The sequence below is a fragment of the Brienomyrus brachyistius genome, unplaced genomic scaffold, assembly GCF_023856365.1.
Source record: "Brienomyrus brachyistius isolate T26 unplaced genomic scaffold, BBRACH_0.4 scaffold36, whole genome shotgun sequence".
Lineage (NCBI taxonomy): Eukaryota > Metazoa > Chordata > Actinopteri > Osteoglossiformes > Mormyridae > Brienomyrus > Brienomyrus brachyistius.
Genome location: NW_026042311.1, coordinates 3,407,166 through 3,424,857, shown reverse-complemented (window position 1 = coordinate 3,424,857; position 17,692 = coordinate 3,407,166). Strand labels below are relative to the sequence as shown.

Here is a 17,692-nt window from a genome sequence, read left to right as displayed (position 1 = left end):
GCACATTGTTCTAGGTGTGCCTGAAACAATCTGAGAGATTCTCAGCTGGAAGTTTAAACTGTTTAAACAGTACCTGCTGAAGGAGAGTAATGAAGGTCATCAAGGGCTCGGAGTCTTTATATGAGGGTATCTGCCAGAATCCCGATCAGGCATCCGGTTTGGAGATCACTACTGCTCCGTCCAATTTGGCAAGTGTGTCATCCACAGCTTGGAGTATGTGCCTCGTTCAGCAGACGCTTCCATTGAGTCTTGTTAGGTCCACACAAATCCTAATATGAGGCAGAGTGGGCTAAGCCTCGGAAGATCGGAAGGTTGCTCGATCAAGCCTGGCTTTGGCAGAACAGCCACATGTCTCTGGACCCTTGAGCAGAGCCCTTAACTCCCAGCTCCATAGGTGCCACTGCAGGTGGCTGCCCTTTGCTGCCAAGCTGACTCTCACCTCCATGTGTACAGAGCTCCATGTCCAGGGGCTGACAGTGCATATGGTGATGCCACCTCAGCTAACTCTGTCTTATAATACAACTTCCTGCTGATTCACCTGCCTGTTGATTTCGGCTGTTAAAATTTGCTCTCTCATATATTATAATGTGTTTAATAATAAAATACTCAGCCAGGGCTTTTGGTTTTGGATACGTCCATTTCTTTCCACTCAGGCTACCCAGATACTCGTCCAGTTCCTCGTCATCTCACGCCTGGACTACTGCAACTCGCTTCTAGCGGGTTTACCACTGCGTGCCATCTGTCCCCTCCAACTGCTTCAGAATGCAGCTGCTCGACTTGTTTTCAACCTTCTAAAGTTCCCACACCATTCCTTTGCTACGCTCTCTCCACTGGCTTCCTGTAGCTGCCCGCATCAAATTCAAAACACTGATGCTCGCATACAAAGCCAAAAATGGTCTGGCACCATCCTACCTAAAAGACCTCATCACACCCCGTACTGCACCCCCATCTCTCCGATCCTCCAGCACTGTTAGACTGGTCCCACCACCCCTCAATGCACAAGGACGACACACATCTCGGCTCTTCTCTGTCCTGGCGCCTAGTTGGTGGAATGAACTCCCCCTTGATGTCCGAACAGCAGAAACCTTGGCTGTCTTCAAGCGACAACTCAAAGCTTTCCTTTTTCAGAAATACCTGAAGTAGTACTCTGTATTCTTACTCAGCTCTTTTCCGTGTGTGTGTATGTGTACAACAAAATAATAATTATTGTTGCACTTTCTCAACAGTGTTCAGATAGATGGTATTCATAGCCTGTGTCCTTATTGAGCTAGTATCGGAAAAATTCATCGCAGCTTCTTAAAGCACTTATGTAAGTCGCTCTGGCTAAGGGCGTCTGCCAAATACTGTAAATGTAAATGTCTCTGCAAACTATTTCTGTTCGTCAGACAAAACCAGCGTGTCATTGCTTTTCTCCCCAGTCATGTACAGCAGCGAGTTGAATGGTCTTCCTCAGTCTTTTCAGATATTCCTGAAGCTCCTCGAAATCACTCAAAGCATCGTAAGCACTGAGTCCAGCTGCTTGGCCTGTCAAAATTGAAGCTTCCTGGAGGTTCTACTGAAAATATCTGCTCCACCTCTCATGTTATTTTCTTTGCTCCCCTCTTGGAAATGCATCTGTAAGCTGGCCAGCTCCCTCACTTACTGTAGCAGGCCCTAGTATTGCCAGATCCTCTGTATTTCCTCTGACCTTCAAACTAATGTTGGTTTTCTACTCACGGGCTCCTGCTGCCGATCTTCTGACCCCATGTAAAATATTCTGCTGTGAATCTTAGAATTTCCAACAGACCACGACCACGACCACAGATGCATTCAGACTCAGCCTTTTACTTCTGTATCCTCTCCTTTTGCTGTATCTCCCCTTACCCAATGCTTTAGTGCCCCCTAGTGTCCTGACATGGTTCTGTTATAACACTTGGTGGTGGTTATAATCAAACCCAACCCCCAGGCCGGCAACAAAATAATTCAGCCCTGTCATTTCTATGTCTCCTGTAAATATAAAACTTACCAAAGAATAGTGTCAGAATGGCAGGATGCACCTCAAGTGTCTATTTCCTACTGTCTCATTGAGCTGAAAGAATCACCCACATAATATGAGGACAAAATTTACTTGAAACCAGCTGAAAAGTATCACTGTCAACACCAATTTGTATGGCAGGTACCTTTACAGAAATGCAACATGAAAAACCCAAAAATACCCATATAACATGTTAAAATGAAGAAATGCCCAAACACTACTGCTCAAAAGTTTGGAATCCCTGTGAAAAGTTTGTTTTTGAAGGAAAATCACATTTTCCAAACCCAGAATTAAATTAATTGGAAACAGTCTACATGCTGTTAATATAAATGACTATTATAACTGGAAGCTGCTGTGTGTAATGGAAAAGCTAGATAGGTGCAATGGCTGATTCACACCACTGGGAGCACTATGCTGACATGATTGGTCACTTGATTGGTTGCTGGTGATAAAATTAGCCAAGGGGGGTGGCTGATTTAATACATTTGACTGTTGTGGGAGGGGTCCCTGACTTTGGCATGACTCTAGGCTACAGCATCAGAGTCTCTAGCCTGAACAGCAGATGCCTGTCTGGTCCTCAGCCGGCAGCTTTATTAAACAGTCCATGAGATGAACAGAAATTTGAATGAAAATACCCACAAAAATGTCAGCTTAATGACTCCTGTCATACAGCATCTGTGTGTCAGACTCACAGCGACGAACTGGGCTGTTAATAAATACAGGTCCCTCGTGTTATTAGACTCTGTGTTTGCCCTGGTCCCTGTTGGCCACATAGCTCAGCATGTTGAACATGTGATTGTCTGTGAACCTTTCTGTTCTGTGTTTGAATCCCACTTCCTCTGTTTCTCTGTTTTACTCCCTAGTGTTTCATTTGTGTGAGTTTTTCTAGTTCCTGTGTCTGGTGATTTTGTATTTGGTTTTGGTTAAATTCTTTGTGCCCGTGCTTGTGTTCCTACCTGTCTGTTACTCCCAAGGCTAAGTTCCTGTTTCCCTGTTTCCTCGGTTAGTTCTTAGTTTCCCTCTTCAGTTCCCTGAGTTAATTAGTTCCACCTGTTGCCTGTTCTTGTACCTGCCCTTGTGTGTTTCCCTGATTGCTCGTTGTCCTGCACCTTCCGCTATTGGTTAATTGTCTGTTTCACTCCTGCTTGTCATCACCCTGTTCAGTTTTTGTATTTAAGTTCCTGCCTGAGTTTTAGTTCCTAGTGGTTCATTGTTTGTGATTAGTATGACTAGTATGATGTTGATTGTGAATGTTCTCATTCTGTTACGTGTATCTTCTGCTTACCCGCCTGCTTGTGATTAGTATGATTCTGTTGATTTGTGAATGTTCTCATTCTGTTACATGTATCTTCTGCTTACCCGCCTGCTTGTCATTAGTATGACTCTGTTGACTGTGAATGTTCTCATCCTGTTACATGTATTTTCTGCTTACCTGCCTGCTTGTGATTAGTATGACTCTGTTGACTGTGAATGTTCTCATTCTGTTACATGTATCTTCTGCTTACCCGCCTGCTTGTGATTAGTATGATTCTGTTGATTTGTGAATGTTCTCATTCTGTTACATGTATCTTCTGCTTACCCGCCTGCTTGTGATTAGTATGACTCTGTTGACTGTGAATATTCTCATTCTGTTACATGTATCTTCTGCTTACCTGCCTGCTTGTCATTAGTCTTTGCTGATCCCTTTTTGTTTCTGACCCTCGTGCTCCTTTTTGCTTTTTGTCGTGTTCTTAGTCTTTTCTGTTTTATTTACAGTTTTTCTCCATTGGTTTGGCTCATTCCTTGAAACAGAAATGACATTCTCAAAATAACATGGACAAATCTCCAAACCACCATGCAATTGTTCACAACAGAATGGCATTTCTCATTGATTTCATCAAACTGCAAATGTCTTAGTACATGTATCAAGTGTCTCAGTGCATCTTTGCAAACGGTTACGTACAAGTAGCCTACAGTTAGCACAATGAACTCACATTTAGCACATTTTCCAAATAAATAGATCTTGCTGATCTAAACTGATTAGTTGATTCTCAGTGTAATGGTTGTTCTCTCCAAAACATGTCAGCATGATTTCATTCTGTAAGTCATCATATGCACAATAGTCTGTTCAATTGTCAAAATTAGTCAAGAACATAATACCATGAACACCATATATGAATTTCTTGGAACAGATACACTACCTATTTGATAAATTCATGACAGTAAGTGACAGTCAGGTGAAATTTGAACTTGATTAACGAAGGATGAGTTTCCCACATCTCAGATCACCAACCAAACCGTTTCTTTAGTTACCTGACTGGTGCTGTCTATGGTTGTCCATACACCAATACAATCCAAATCCAAAACGCACAGGGTAAATGTGCTTTTCTACTCTTACGAGAACTGAAAGCGCTTTACAATTCATGCTTCACATTCGCCCATCCACACACCAGTGGCGGAGGCTGCCATGCAAGGCGGGGTTCAGTGTCTTGCTCAAGGACACTTTAATGGGGTCAGTAGAAACTAGGGCTCGAACCTGCAACTCTTTGTTTGCTAAATGATAGCACTACCTCATGCACCACCATCTTCCCCAAATGTAAGGAGAAGGAGGTTCCTCGGAGCTCCGAGATGTGTTTGGCTGTAATAAATCTGTAATATAGCTATATGACATAGTTTTTCATAACACCAGCATTTATTTTTTAGGCAAAAATGGCAGGCAGATCAGAACTGGCCGGATTTGATGTTGCAGCTTTTATACTGAAAGACAAAACAAAATTAAAAAGTGCTGAAGTTTGAATGACTGTGTGTTTATTTCAGTTATTTTATATTGGGCTCAAGGTCTGGTTTCATCATACAAATGCAGCACAGATAATGTTTACTTGAATTTGCTGAAAAGTAAGTGATACCAGAATCAGGGGGTCAATAAGCTTTTAAGTAATAATGTGGATTGTGCTTGGGGTAGAAGCTGCACGTTGTGTTGAAGAAAAGTATCGATTTCCATTTGACAAAATACTCAAAGTAATTGTAATAATAATATTAGTGACATTCATCTTTAGATGACATTAATTACATAACTAATAATACTTTGAGAAGAAATGTTTTGTTATTGTGTAGATGGAAAGACATGAAAGTGATGTGGAAAATTGCCTCTTACCACTGAAACACATGCGGATGGGTGGTGCTAATAATGGTACTGCAGCTAGCCAGTAGGGGGCGCTTGACATGTAGTGTTTTCACCTTTTAGAGACGTTATGGTCTCCATATTTTTTGCATTCAATGCTTTGATCACAGATTTGAAAGCAGTATGCATAATGCATCAGGACTCACACTGAAATTCCCTATATTGAGTGTATATTCTATATTCCCTGTGCAGTGGGCTGGCCCCCCATCCTGGGTGGCTCCCCACCTCATTCCCATTGCTTCCAGGATAGGATGGGCCCCCTGCGACCCAGTAGGATAAGCAGTTTGGAAAATGGATGGAAGGATGGGTTCTGTAGGAATGTTGGTACCTTGGAAACACATATACAAATGTACCTTATATGTGAGTTTGGATATGGGTGTGGCTGCAACTGGAGAGGCTTGTAGTACATATTCTGCAAAATTTTCATAATGGTTGTTGCAAATATTATGTACAAACCATGACAGAGACTTAAATGCAAACATGGGTTTTGTTGAGAAAATATCAGTTCATGAAATACATTAATGAGGAAACTGTAGTTGCTTTTACTTCTATTTAATACTTTTAGGCACACACACATCACAAGGAGAATAAGCTATTATTTATAATAATTTATATAGCATGCAATGATTAAACATAAAAAACTATAGCATAGAAAAATTCAGTGTTACTATTGGACAACATGGCTATGGAAATATAACAGAGAGCGGTGAGTTGGAGACCAGAGTCTTGACCCTGAGGAGTGAAATAAAATATTTAATTTCTCTGTTGTATCGCAAACCTGACAGATACACTATTTGTCAAAAAGAAAAGAACTTACTTCCTCACGCATTTCTAAAAGGATGTTTTTGTCAAATCCCTCCAACTCACTGAAAAACAACAGATCAAAATCACATATTATGACATAAATAAAAATATAATGTAGGCATATAATATAGACAGTTCATGGTGCATTTTGTAATACTCAAGACACACCAAGGTCATGCACAGTGCATACTGATAAAAGGGAGGGGAGGGGAAAAACTTCAATACATTCTCTGTATCACAAGTCCAACAATTCAAGGTGGTCCGTCTTACAATTGTCATGCGCCGCTTGTCCGCTCCTCCCGTGTGCCACGCCCCCTCGTTAACCTCGTGTGGAACCCCGATGTCATTCGCTGTTTCCAGTTGTTTTCATTAGTCCTATGTATTTAACTCCGCTTCAAAATATGTTTCCCCAATCGTGTCATTTAAGTCGCTACTTCTATTGTCCCGTGTTCCTAGCTAGTTTCCCCAATAAATCCTTTGTTTCCCCGATTCGTGACGTGACAACAATCAACATGAACACACCACAGTCCACAGAGCCAATCTGATGAGGAACATCCTGCGAAATACAATATAGTACTAACGAAGAGATTTGTTACAATTCTAATACAAATGTAACGACAGAAAATGCTGAAATCCACTTTACCATGTTATGTTTTTCAAGTATTTTCCAGTGTCCTGTACTTATTCTGTTTGTCAGTTTGCTGCAAATAGAAATTTGGAATTGTCAGGGGCACAATAACTACAGCTTTTCATGTAAACGGGATTAAAGCTCTATGTATGAATTAATTGACACACAGAAGACCTTTTGTCACATTTGTAAATCTTTCACTGTTGCGCCGCGTCTGGCTGTGAGTATGACCCAGAGCGTATGACAGTCTCTGCCCCAACTGTCGGCAGGAATGAACTAAGAAATTTATGATTAAAAAAGACCTAACAATACGACTTAAATGTTATAGCATTTATTGTACAATATACTATACATATGATCAGGAGCGCACATAACTGCATGGTACGCAAGTACGCATTCCCCGTACACGCGTGACAATTCCTTGTTGTAGCAGCGCAAATGCGTATTTATTTTATGTGCATTCACGCTATGACAAGAAATTACCGTGCAATTCGAGACAAGTCTACACACGTATTCACATTTATATAACGGTTTTATTACCTTGTAAATAGTCTTCAGGATTTGCAAACTGCCCAAACACTTTTGATGTAGCCAGTTTTAGGTTTTAAATGGATTAATAGAGATTCTCCATAAGATTTATTGCTGTGTGCGTTTGAGTCTGAAAGCCCGAGTCTCGCGCCAGATGCGTCAGAGTTGGCAACCTGCTTACAGCCGAATCGGACCTACGACCGGTCAGTCGGAGCCGAACGCGGCCGAAAGTCACCGACGAGCTGCATAACATCGCATCGTCTGTTATGGTACGAATAGGCGTCCGTGACAACAGCTTGGTTACTTTTGAATCACATGTACTTATCTTCTCAAACTTCTTACGATCATCTGAGAGACAGTTTGCATTTGGAAAACTCACAGCATTTAAAAAAATGGACAAGCAAGAAATTAAAGTTGTTAAGATTAAAATTAAAATTAAAATCAAAGTTAAAATAACACCCAAGGAAGGGGGAACTTTTCCCCCAAAAAACGAGGCACTGGAGAAGAACATCGGCGAGAGCGTGGAGACGGTGAAGATCATTAAGAAGGATGACACGGACAAGCCCGGATCGACATGGAGGGTGTCTTACATACCGAAGGTAAAGCACTGGCTTAAGAGACCTTATTTGAACACTTTAATTCGAGCTTAAAATGTATTATATCAATCATCTTTCCTTGTTTTAACAATCGGCTGTCCCAGACTGGAACCGAAGAAAGTTTCCGTGGCCAGAGGAGTCGTCCATGGAGCGCGAGGGACAGGCCACCCCCCCTGGAGGAAGCAGGAGCGACCAGGAAGAGGCCCCAGCTGAAGTTCCTCCATCGGACAGACAGCAACGGCTCCTGCGCCCTGCGAGCAGAGAGAGGCCAGGGGCAGCGTCAGCCATCGGTGGAGCAGCAACTCCAGACAAGAATACGTGGACTTATGGGTTATGGCCAGGGACGGAGGAAGGACAGAGACATTGTTCCTGACGGACTTGTGGGTTATGGCCGGGGTAGGAAGGATAATAGAGATACTGTTTAAGTATTATTATAGATGTCAGATAGGATAGGATGAGATAGGCTAAGTTAACATATGATAAGTTAAAATACAATAAGATAGACAATAAGTTAAAATATCATATGATAGGCTAAGTTAAAATAAGATAAGAGCTTTACAATAAAACATATACTTACTTTTCAAACTGTGTCTTTGTCATCTCTTCAGTGTCGTGTCTGTGGTTTGATAATTTTGCATCGTTAATTTATATCTGACACTCTCCTAAATATCAATAAGCAGAGACGGAGGAAAAGATACGGTTAAGTTAAAGGAAATGATAAAGTATCAAAATCACAGTATTACCTTATTTTGACGCAGAAAGAGTCATTTCAGTGTTACTGCCACCTATGAGTTAATGGCCGCAAATGGTGTTAGAAGTGCCGGTAAATAACGCGGCGTAAGTTTAACTCCGGTGTGTTTCTGAAAAACGGTAAGCGACAAAACTGGTAAGTAGCAGGTAAAGTGGTCATTTAACGTAATGCTAACGTGCATTACCAGTTAGTAAGTCTTTTACTATATCTTACACTACGTACTTACACTACGAAATCAAACCCCTTAATTTTTAAAATTAAAATTACGTTAATTTTGTCCTTAATTATTGCTATATGTGAAATTAAGGGAAAAGGTGCAATGATTAAGGCCAATTAAGGGGTAAAACTACTGAATTTCCTCCTTACTTTTTCAAATTTGCCTCTTAAATTTACTCTCAAAAAATCCTTATTTCACCCCTTTTTTTATAAATTAAGGGACAATTTAAGATTGTTTCAAGGTCTGTAATTACATAACATTGCCCTTTAATTCTGATTAATTAAGGGGCAGTTTAAGAGTATTGCAAGGTTCCATTACTACTTAAAATTACTTACATCTGTCCTCAATTCTAATAAAGGGAGTTTAATATTATTATAGGGGTCCACAAACCATTAAAATTCTTTATTTCACCTATTAATTTTTATTAATTAAGTGATTATTTAAGACTGTTTTAAGTTCTTAAGCACTTAAAATATCCTTATATCGCCACTTAATTTTAATTGTGTGCTCAAATGTTTATGTAAAAATAAAGCATAATAAATCACAAACCAGTATGACAAACGTATTGTTTTATTATCATGCATGAATGAATTACAATGAGAAAAGCTTCCTTCCTTTTACCGGCCGCTTGCCCCCTTGGGCTTGGAAAGCCTTCGCTGGGCTATAAGCTCCGTCTTCATAGCCTCTTCCTCCTTTACGTTTGTTGCTTCCTTCCTTTTACCGGCCGCTTGCCCCCTTGGGCTTGGAAAGCCTTCGCTGGGCTATAAGTTCCGTCTTCATAGCCTCTTCCTCCTTTACGTTTGTTGCTTCCTTCCTTTTACCGGCCGCTTGCCCCCTTGGGCTTGGAAAGCCTTCGCTGGGCTATAAGCTCCGTCTTCATAGCCTCTTCCTCCTTTACGTTTGTTGCTTCCTTCCTTTTACCGGCCGCTTGCCCCCTTGGGCTTGGAAAGCCTTCGCTGGGCTATAAGTTCCGTCTTCATAGCCTCTTCCTCCTTTACGTTTGTTGCTTCCTTCCTTTTACCGGCCGCTTGCCCCCTTGGGCTTGGAAAGCCTTCGCTGGGCTATAAGCTCCGTCTTCATAGCCTCTTCCTCCTTTACGTTTGTTGCTTCCTTCCTTTTACCGGCCACTTGCCCCCTTGGGCTTGGAAAGCCTTCGCTGGGCTATAAGCTCCGTCTTCATAGCCTCTTCCTCCTTTACATTTGTTGCTTCCTTCTTCCACTGCTTTTCCCTCCTCATCTGTCTTCTCTCCTCTCTCTCTCTTTTCCTCTCCCTTCTTCTTTCCTATTTCCTCTTCTGCTCTTTGCTCCTGCTGCTTACTTCACCCATCTATGTATTTTTTCCTCCATTTCACTCTTTCTCCTGCCTATGATGGTAAAGAAGAAAAAAATATTAGGAGGATGGAGCTTCTTCAAACATGCAATTACTACAACTTGTACATCAAAATGTATTGACATTCGGATCAGTCGGTAAGATGTATGAGATAAAAAACAAACCAGCCAGTGAAAGAGTTTATATAGCCTTATTCTTGTTATTACAGGGCTTTTGAGGGTGTCTGCAAATCCATATTATGTTATATATATAAGGTATTTGCTAAAGATGGAATCATGGCCATGTTAAAATGTGCTGATGTTTCTTTACATTAACCTGTGTCAGTAAATGCTGGGTGAGGACTTGGACTCACAGTGGTATAGAGGTATAAGCAAGGTGTGTCTTAATAACCCTCAGTTTTAATCCCACAGGTCCTTTTGAAATACAGTGTATATTATTAATAATCATGATGCTCTCATACAACAGGCACTGTGGACAGGTTAATGTGCCCTGCAGTAATTTAACATGTCTGGCTTTTAAATAGAACAGACTTTACTTCCCCTTCTGTGGTAATTATGAATCTGCGAATCTGTATATGAAGCTGAAGAATCAACACAAAACATTTGCAATTGTCACTAATTAACCCAGAAGCAAATTCCCCCTTAACACCGTATATTTTACACTGGTATATTTGTGACTCCATTCTGAGAGCACAGTGATATCCACAAGCATCACAAACCAGCCAATCACAGGTTGGAGAATTTAGCCAACTGGTCCTGTGTGTATATTAAATGTTTAATGTACATGACAATAAAGCATCATGCTTTTTAAAGCAATTTAAGGCATTGTTTGTCAATTAAACCATTTTTAATGCTATATAAGACCAAATTGGTTTAATTACTTCAAATCCTAATAATGTCCCACGGAAACCCAGTCTTAGAGCTGTCCAGAAAAAAAATATTTTGATGATATTTCAAGGAAATTACTTACTTTGTAAAGGCGCTTAATAGGAGGTGTGATGTCCTGGAGGCAAACCTCAAGTGCTTCTGTTCTTTCTACAAGAAACCACAAACATTTCAGGTATGTAGCAATTTGAAACATTGTTCAAAATTAAGTTCAGTTCACTCCACACAAGCAATAGCTTCCATTATTTCCATTCCACATTTAATATTTCGGAATTAGGTTAAATGACTGATATTTTAAACTATATTTGTCAAACACTGCGCCCACTAACAGGTGAATAACATTGATTACCTGGTAATAGTGGCACCTGCTAGTAGGTGGGACCTATTAGGCAGCAAATAAACAATGTGTAGGATATACTGGGATGCAGAAAAGTGGACAAGCCTAAAGATTTGAGTGACAAGGGCCAAGTTGTGATGGCTTGATGATTCGGTCACAGCATCTCCAAAACTGTAGGGAAATATGTGAACGGGTGACGGAGGCTCATTACATGTCAGATAGTACAGCAAACCTTCAGAGGTCTAGAGGAATCCACGCCCTGATGAGTCATGGCTATTTTGGCGGCAAAGGTGAGCCTGGGCCCCACCATGAACCTGCTGACCACTGCAGGACCATCTCACAAGAGCTGGGGGTTATGATCCAGCTCTCTAGCCATCACCAAATGGCCCATGTCAAAGTCACTCCCATCCTTACACTTGCACATTGTTTCTGCTTCCAACACATCAGCTTCAAGGACAAAGCATCCACCTGCTGCCTAATATAACCCCCCCACAGCCAGATGCCACTGTAACCAAGTAATCAATGTTATTCGCTTCACATGTTATGGCTGATCAGTGTATAACCTCTGTATCTCAGTTACGTTTCAGACTGTTTTGCTACATTGTGCAGATTAATATACTGTGTTTATAATACATTTCAAAATTTCCCAAAATTCAGCACATTGTCAGTTTCACTGGCCAACACACTGATCATCGTAACATCATCAAGTTCTTTAGTCAAATTAGGTGTGCTGGGCAATGTAAAACCTGACACTGCAGTACAGTGAATCATGCAGCAGCACTGGGAAAATGTAAAAACACATTTTACCTCCAAGGGCCACTGTTCTCCCACCTTTTTTCATTAGTCTTACACGTCTGTAAACACATAAAATATGTTTGCACATATACTGTACTGATCCTGGGAGGATTAAGATGGCAAAAAAATCAATTGGGCTGGTGATTGCACAATATTTTAGAAGCTAAATTATGAAATATATGACTATATATATTACACAATGATATGGTATAAATGCAGAAAAAGCTACATACTGTTGGAGTGAAGCTGAAGTCCTTCCTGTCTTCTAGACAATGGAATCAGTAGAAATGAAGTTTTGCCACGACATGAGAAGCCAGGAAAGTGAAGCAGAACATGAACAGGAACATTATTCAGCCTTGGCTGACTAGGTCTGTATTCCGGACATTACATTCATGATTTAATTTGATTGTAAGGGACTGAATAATTTTAACTTGCTTGTGGGTTCCCTATGTACAGTATGTATTACCTTTCCTGACCTTCGGAGGTCCTCCCTCCTGTTTCGGAGCATTTTTAAGGCTTTTTCCCGAATTTCCTGCTCTTTGCCGACGAGGCTGCAGGGCAACTCTGCTGTGACCTTGAAATTACATGAAATATTCTGTTAAAACACTTTATTTGGTGTTTTACCTTGTGAATTGAAATTTTAAGCACTCATTGTGCTTTATGTGGTAAAAAAGTAATAGAGAAATTAAACTATTTGATTAGAAATATTGATTTTAAACAATTTTATGAGGTACAGACTTTGCTTATGACAGGGTTCCAGTCAATTTCCGCTCCCTTGCAGGCAGTGGTCCACATTTTTGATGCACCCAGGGATGATCTTACAACAGCCTGGTGGAGACGTGTAGAAAAAAGAAAGATATCAGTTTTGCACCAAAAACGTTAGAATACAGAGGAGTGCAGGTGGACATAGAATGAGCAGAATGAATGGTAGCAGTATTTCTGATGTGAGAACCACTTATTCTGCTGATTCTACTTCCACCTGCACTGTCTGTGTTCATACAGCTCTGTCCACTTTAGTTTCTATTTCCAGGACTGTGTGATACTTACACTGAATCTCTTTTGTTCAGGTGTTGCCGCTGATTTCCCTGCTTATTTTTTAGGAAGTCTTCTGCTTCCACTCCAGACTGCTTGAGGGAAAGATCATGAAACTAAATATGATATATTCTGTAACCATGACCTGACAGCAGTATGTCTGTGAAACCACAAAAAACACAGAACTTGCTATAAAACAGACAGTTTACTTGCCTTTAGTTTTAAAATGGAAATTAGGGATTTCCTCAGTCTGAGGTTTTTGGGGAACAAAAGGTAAACATCTTGCTCTCCAATGTCCACAAAATCATCCCCTGTCACACCTTGTTCTTCATGTAAAACACAGAGAAAATAGATTAATCCACATAACTGTAACTATAAAACCCAAAATATTATGGCCACACAGAGGTTGAAAAAATAACAATGATTATGAATAAATTAATAATAAAACACCATAATATAATTAAGGCACGCAGAGTGAGCACATAGCAGGCATAGCAACAGTAAGTAAGGCGGACAAAGGGGCAACTGAGAAGACTGCATCAGCAAATTTAGCATATTTACCAAAAACACAACACTGATAGGAGTTATCAATCTAGCATTACCATATACAGTACAGTACTGTGCAAAAGTCTTAGGCAGTCCAAAGAAATGTTTAAAGCTGTTTATCTGGGTAGCAAGTGCACTTTGGCTTAGAACAAAAAATACAATTTAATATTAGAATGTGTGCAAATTAAGAGTAACACAATAAAAACTAGTAATAATTTCTTATGTTTTCTAAAAAGTTACTGATATCTAGTTGGACGGCTAGATGAACACCGCTTCAGTTCCCAAACTTGTCTTCAGGGGCACCTCAGCCGTTCCACGATTTTGTTAAATTTCACCAACAGCTCAATTAAATAATTAAATATATTGGTTTAAAAAGTCAGTGAGAGATTGACTAGCTGTATGAGGTCTGCTAGTGGCCAAGTCTAAAAATGCATGGCTGCACTGGACGGTCGCTGCAAATACCAGGATGATTTTAGCAGAGGTTCTGAAATGGTGAAGCTGACACACTTTGACAGGCATCATATCATAGTTTTACACCAACAGGAGGATAATCTAAACATCATTTTCTTTGCCTGCCTAAGACTTTTGCACAGTTCTGTATATATATATTTAGGTCCTCAATCATGGCCTTACAATGGCTGAGGCTGGTCAGCCGAATGATGGGAAAACAACCATGTCCTCAACCACTCAAACATTTCACAGAGCCAGCAGGTATGTAATCCAACAATGTGCCCTGTACTGTAATATTGTCCTCTTACTGCAATGCTTCATATTACAGTATCCATTTGCATTTTATATTATTCAGTGAGTTTTACTTTATACAGTTACATACTGGATGTATACTGTAGCACACATGTCGCGTCACTCACGGTCACACACACAGATTAACCTCCCCCCAAACCACAGACAATACGCCAGGACAAGCAGGGTAGTACAATCTTTTATTAAACACGCAAGAGCAAACCACTACTTAACACACAGGGGGGGAAACAGAATATCTAACACCACGAAGGGGGGGGGGGGCGGGGGGGGGGGGGGGACATGCCCTACATACATACCTTTCCCTCTGAATACACCCCCATAGAATTAGCATTTCAATCTCCCAAATTCTTGTGAAAATGTTACTGCGATTTGCGATTGAGCATGTACATGAGCGATTGACTACACACCAATACAATCCAAATCCAAAACACACATGGTAAATGTGCTTTTCTACTTTTATGAGAGCTGAAAGTGCTTTGTAATTCATGCCTCACACTCACCCATCCACACACTGGTGGCGGAGGCTGCCATGCAAGGCGCCAACCTGCACGCCGGGAGCAATTTGGGGTTCAGCATTATGCTGAAGGACACTTTTTATGGGGTGAGGAGAAACCAGGGCTCGAACCTGCAACTCTCTGGTTGCTAAATGATAGCACTACCTCCTGCGCCACCATCTTCCCCAAATGTAATGAGAGCTCCCACATGTGTTTGGCTGTAATAAATCTGGAATATAGCTATATGACATAGTTTTTGATAACACCAGCATTTATTTTTTAGGCAAAAATGGCAGGCAGATCAGAACTGGCCAGATTTGATGTTGCAGCTTTTATTGAAATACAAAACAAAATTAAAAAGTGCTGAAGTTTGAATGACTGTGTATTTATTTCAGTTATTTTATATTGGGCTCAGGGATTGGTTTCATCATACAAATACAGCACAGATAATGTTTACTTGAAATTACTGAAAAGTAAGTGATACCAGAATCATTGGGTCAATAAGCTTTTAAATGTGGATTGTGCTTGGGATAGAAGCTGCAAGTTGTGTTGAAGAAAAGTATAGATTTTCAAAATATGCAAATTAATTCTAATAATAATATTAATGACATTCATCTTTAGATGACATTAATTACATAACTAATAATACATTGAGAATAAATGTTTTGTTATTGTATAGATGGTAAGATATGAAAGTGATGTGGAAAATCTGAAACACTGAAACACATGGGGATGGGTGGTGCTAATAATGGTACTGCAGCCAGCCAGTAGGGGGCGCTTGACATGTTTAGTTTTCACCTTTTAGAAACATTATGGTCTCCATGTTTTTTGCAGTCAATGCTTTGATCACAGATTTGAAAGCAGTATGCATAATGCATCAGGACTCACACTGAAATTCCCTATATGTGGATATATTATGCAACATGGTTCTGTAGGAATGCTGGTACCTTGGAAACAATATACAAATATACCTTATATGTGAGTTTGGATATGGGTGTGGCTGCAACTGGAGAGGCTTGTAGTACATATTCTGCAAAATTTTCATAATTGTTGCAAATATTATGTACAAACCATGACAGAGACTTGAATGCAAACATGGGTTTTGTTGGGAAAATATCAGTTCATGAAATACATTACTGAGGAAACCGTAGGTGCTTTTACTTCTATTCAATACTTTAAGGCACACACACATCACAAGGAGAATAAACTATTATTTATAATAATTTATATACCGTACAATGATTAAACAAAAAAAATAATAATTTCTCTGTTGCATCGCAAACCTGACAGATACACTACTTGTCAAAAAGAAAAGAACTTACTTCCTCACGCATTTCTAAAAGGATGTTTTTGTCAAATCCCTCCAACTCACTGAAAAACAACAGATCAAATTCACATATTATGACATAAATAAAAATATAATACAGACATATAATATAGACAGTTCATGGTGCATTTTGTAATACTCAAGACACACCAAGGCCATGCAGAGTGCATACTGATAAAAGGGAGGGGAGGGGGGAATACTTCAATACATTCTCTGTATCACAAGTGTTACGTCCAACAATTCAAGGTGGTCTATCTTACAGTCGTCTTGGGCGCTCGTCCGCTCCTCCCGTGTGCCACGCCCCCACAGTCCATAGAACCAATCTGTTGAGGAACATCCTGCGAAATACACAGTTAAAAAAAAAATCTGAATTTCTGAAAAAAATTCTGAGACATTCAGGCAGCAGGGGCCAGAAAAAATGTAATAAAACATTGAATTGCTGTAAATTTCACAACAGTAAAAAAATGTTAAATAATATTTTTTTCCAGTACTGTGAATACAAATAATTCCTGTAAAATAACATTAAAACCTTGTATTTTTTGAAAAAATTTTCTTCTTTGTACCACAAAAAATTGTTAATATTTATAAGTTGGTAAAAAAACAGATCATCACTGGAAGAATACTAAAAAGTATTTGGGATTTAAGAAATTCCACGATAAAAATACCAATTAAAGCTTGTAAATTAACAGAATGTAACTGCTGTATCACTAAAAAATGCAGCAGTTTTAACATAAATCACTGTAATATCATGATAATGAAACGCTTTTTAATATCAAATATATGGACAAAGGGGTGGCATGGTGGTGCAGTGGTTAGCACTGTTGCCTCACACATGCTGAGGCTAATTGGACTTGCTAAATTGCCCGTAGGTGTGCATGTGAGAGTGAATGGTGTGTGACTGTGCCCTGCGATGGGCTGGCCCCCCATCCTGGGTTGTTCCCTGCCTCGTGCCCATTGCTTCCGGGATAGGCTCCGGACCCCCCGCGACCCAATAGGATAAGCGGTTTGGAAAATGGATGGATGGATGGATGAAACGCTTTTTAATATCAAATATATGGACAAAGGGGTGGCATGGTGGTGCAGTGGTTAGCACTGTTGCCTCACACATGCTGAGGCTAATTGGAGCTGCAAAATTGCCCGTAGGTGTGCATGTGTGGGAGAATGGTGTGTGAGTGTGCCCTGCGATGGGCTGGCCCCCCATCTTGGGTTTTTCCCTGCCTCATGCCCATTGCTTCCAGGATAGGCTCCAGACCCCCCGCAACCCAGTAGGATAAGTAGTTTGGAAAATGGATGGATGGATATACAGACAAATTAAGTAGGTTTTTACATATATAATGACATAAAGTCATGGCATAAAGTTTTTAAAAGATAGAAAAATTCTTGCGTACATCCATCCATCCATTTTCCAAACCGCTTATCTGACTGGGTCGCGGGGGGTCTGGAGCCTACTTTGGAAGGGGGGTCAGCCCATCACAGGGTACACTCAC

The 17,692-nt window shown here is 40.3% G+C and overlaps 1 protein-coding gene across 2 annotated transcripts in view; it reads right to left on the bottom strand.

The window, feature by feature from the left end:
* LOC125721988 (uncharacterized) overlaps positions 1-12,075 on the bottom strand; it is a 433,000-nt gene extending 420,925 nt beyond the window's left edge. For both annotated transcript variants that reach the window (XM_048998234.1, XM_048998232.1), the window contains exon 1: positions 12,057-12,075. The gene's annotated coding sequence lies outside the window, so the exon portion shown is untranslated. The remainder of the gene's footprint in view (positions 1-12,056) is intronic.
* Between the last annotated feature and the right edge of the window lie 5,617 nt (positions 12,076-17,692).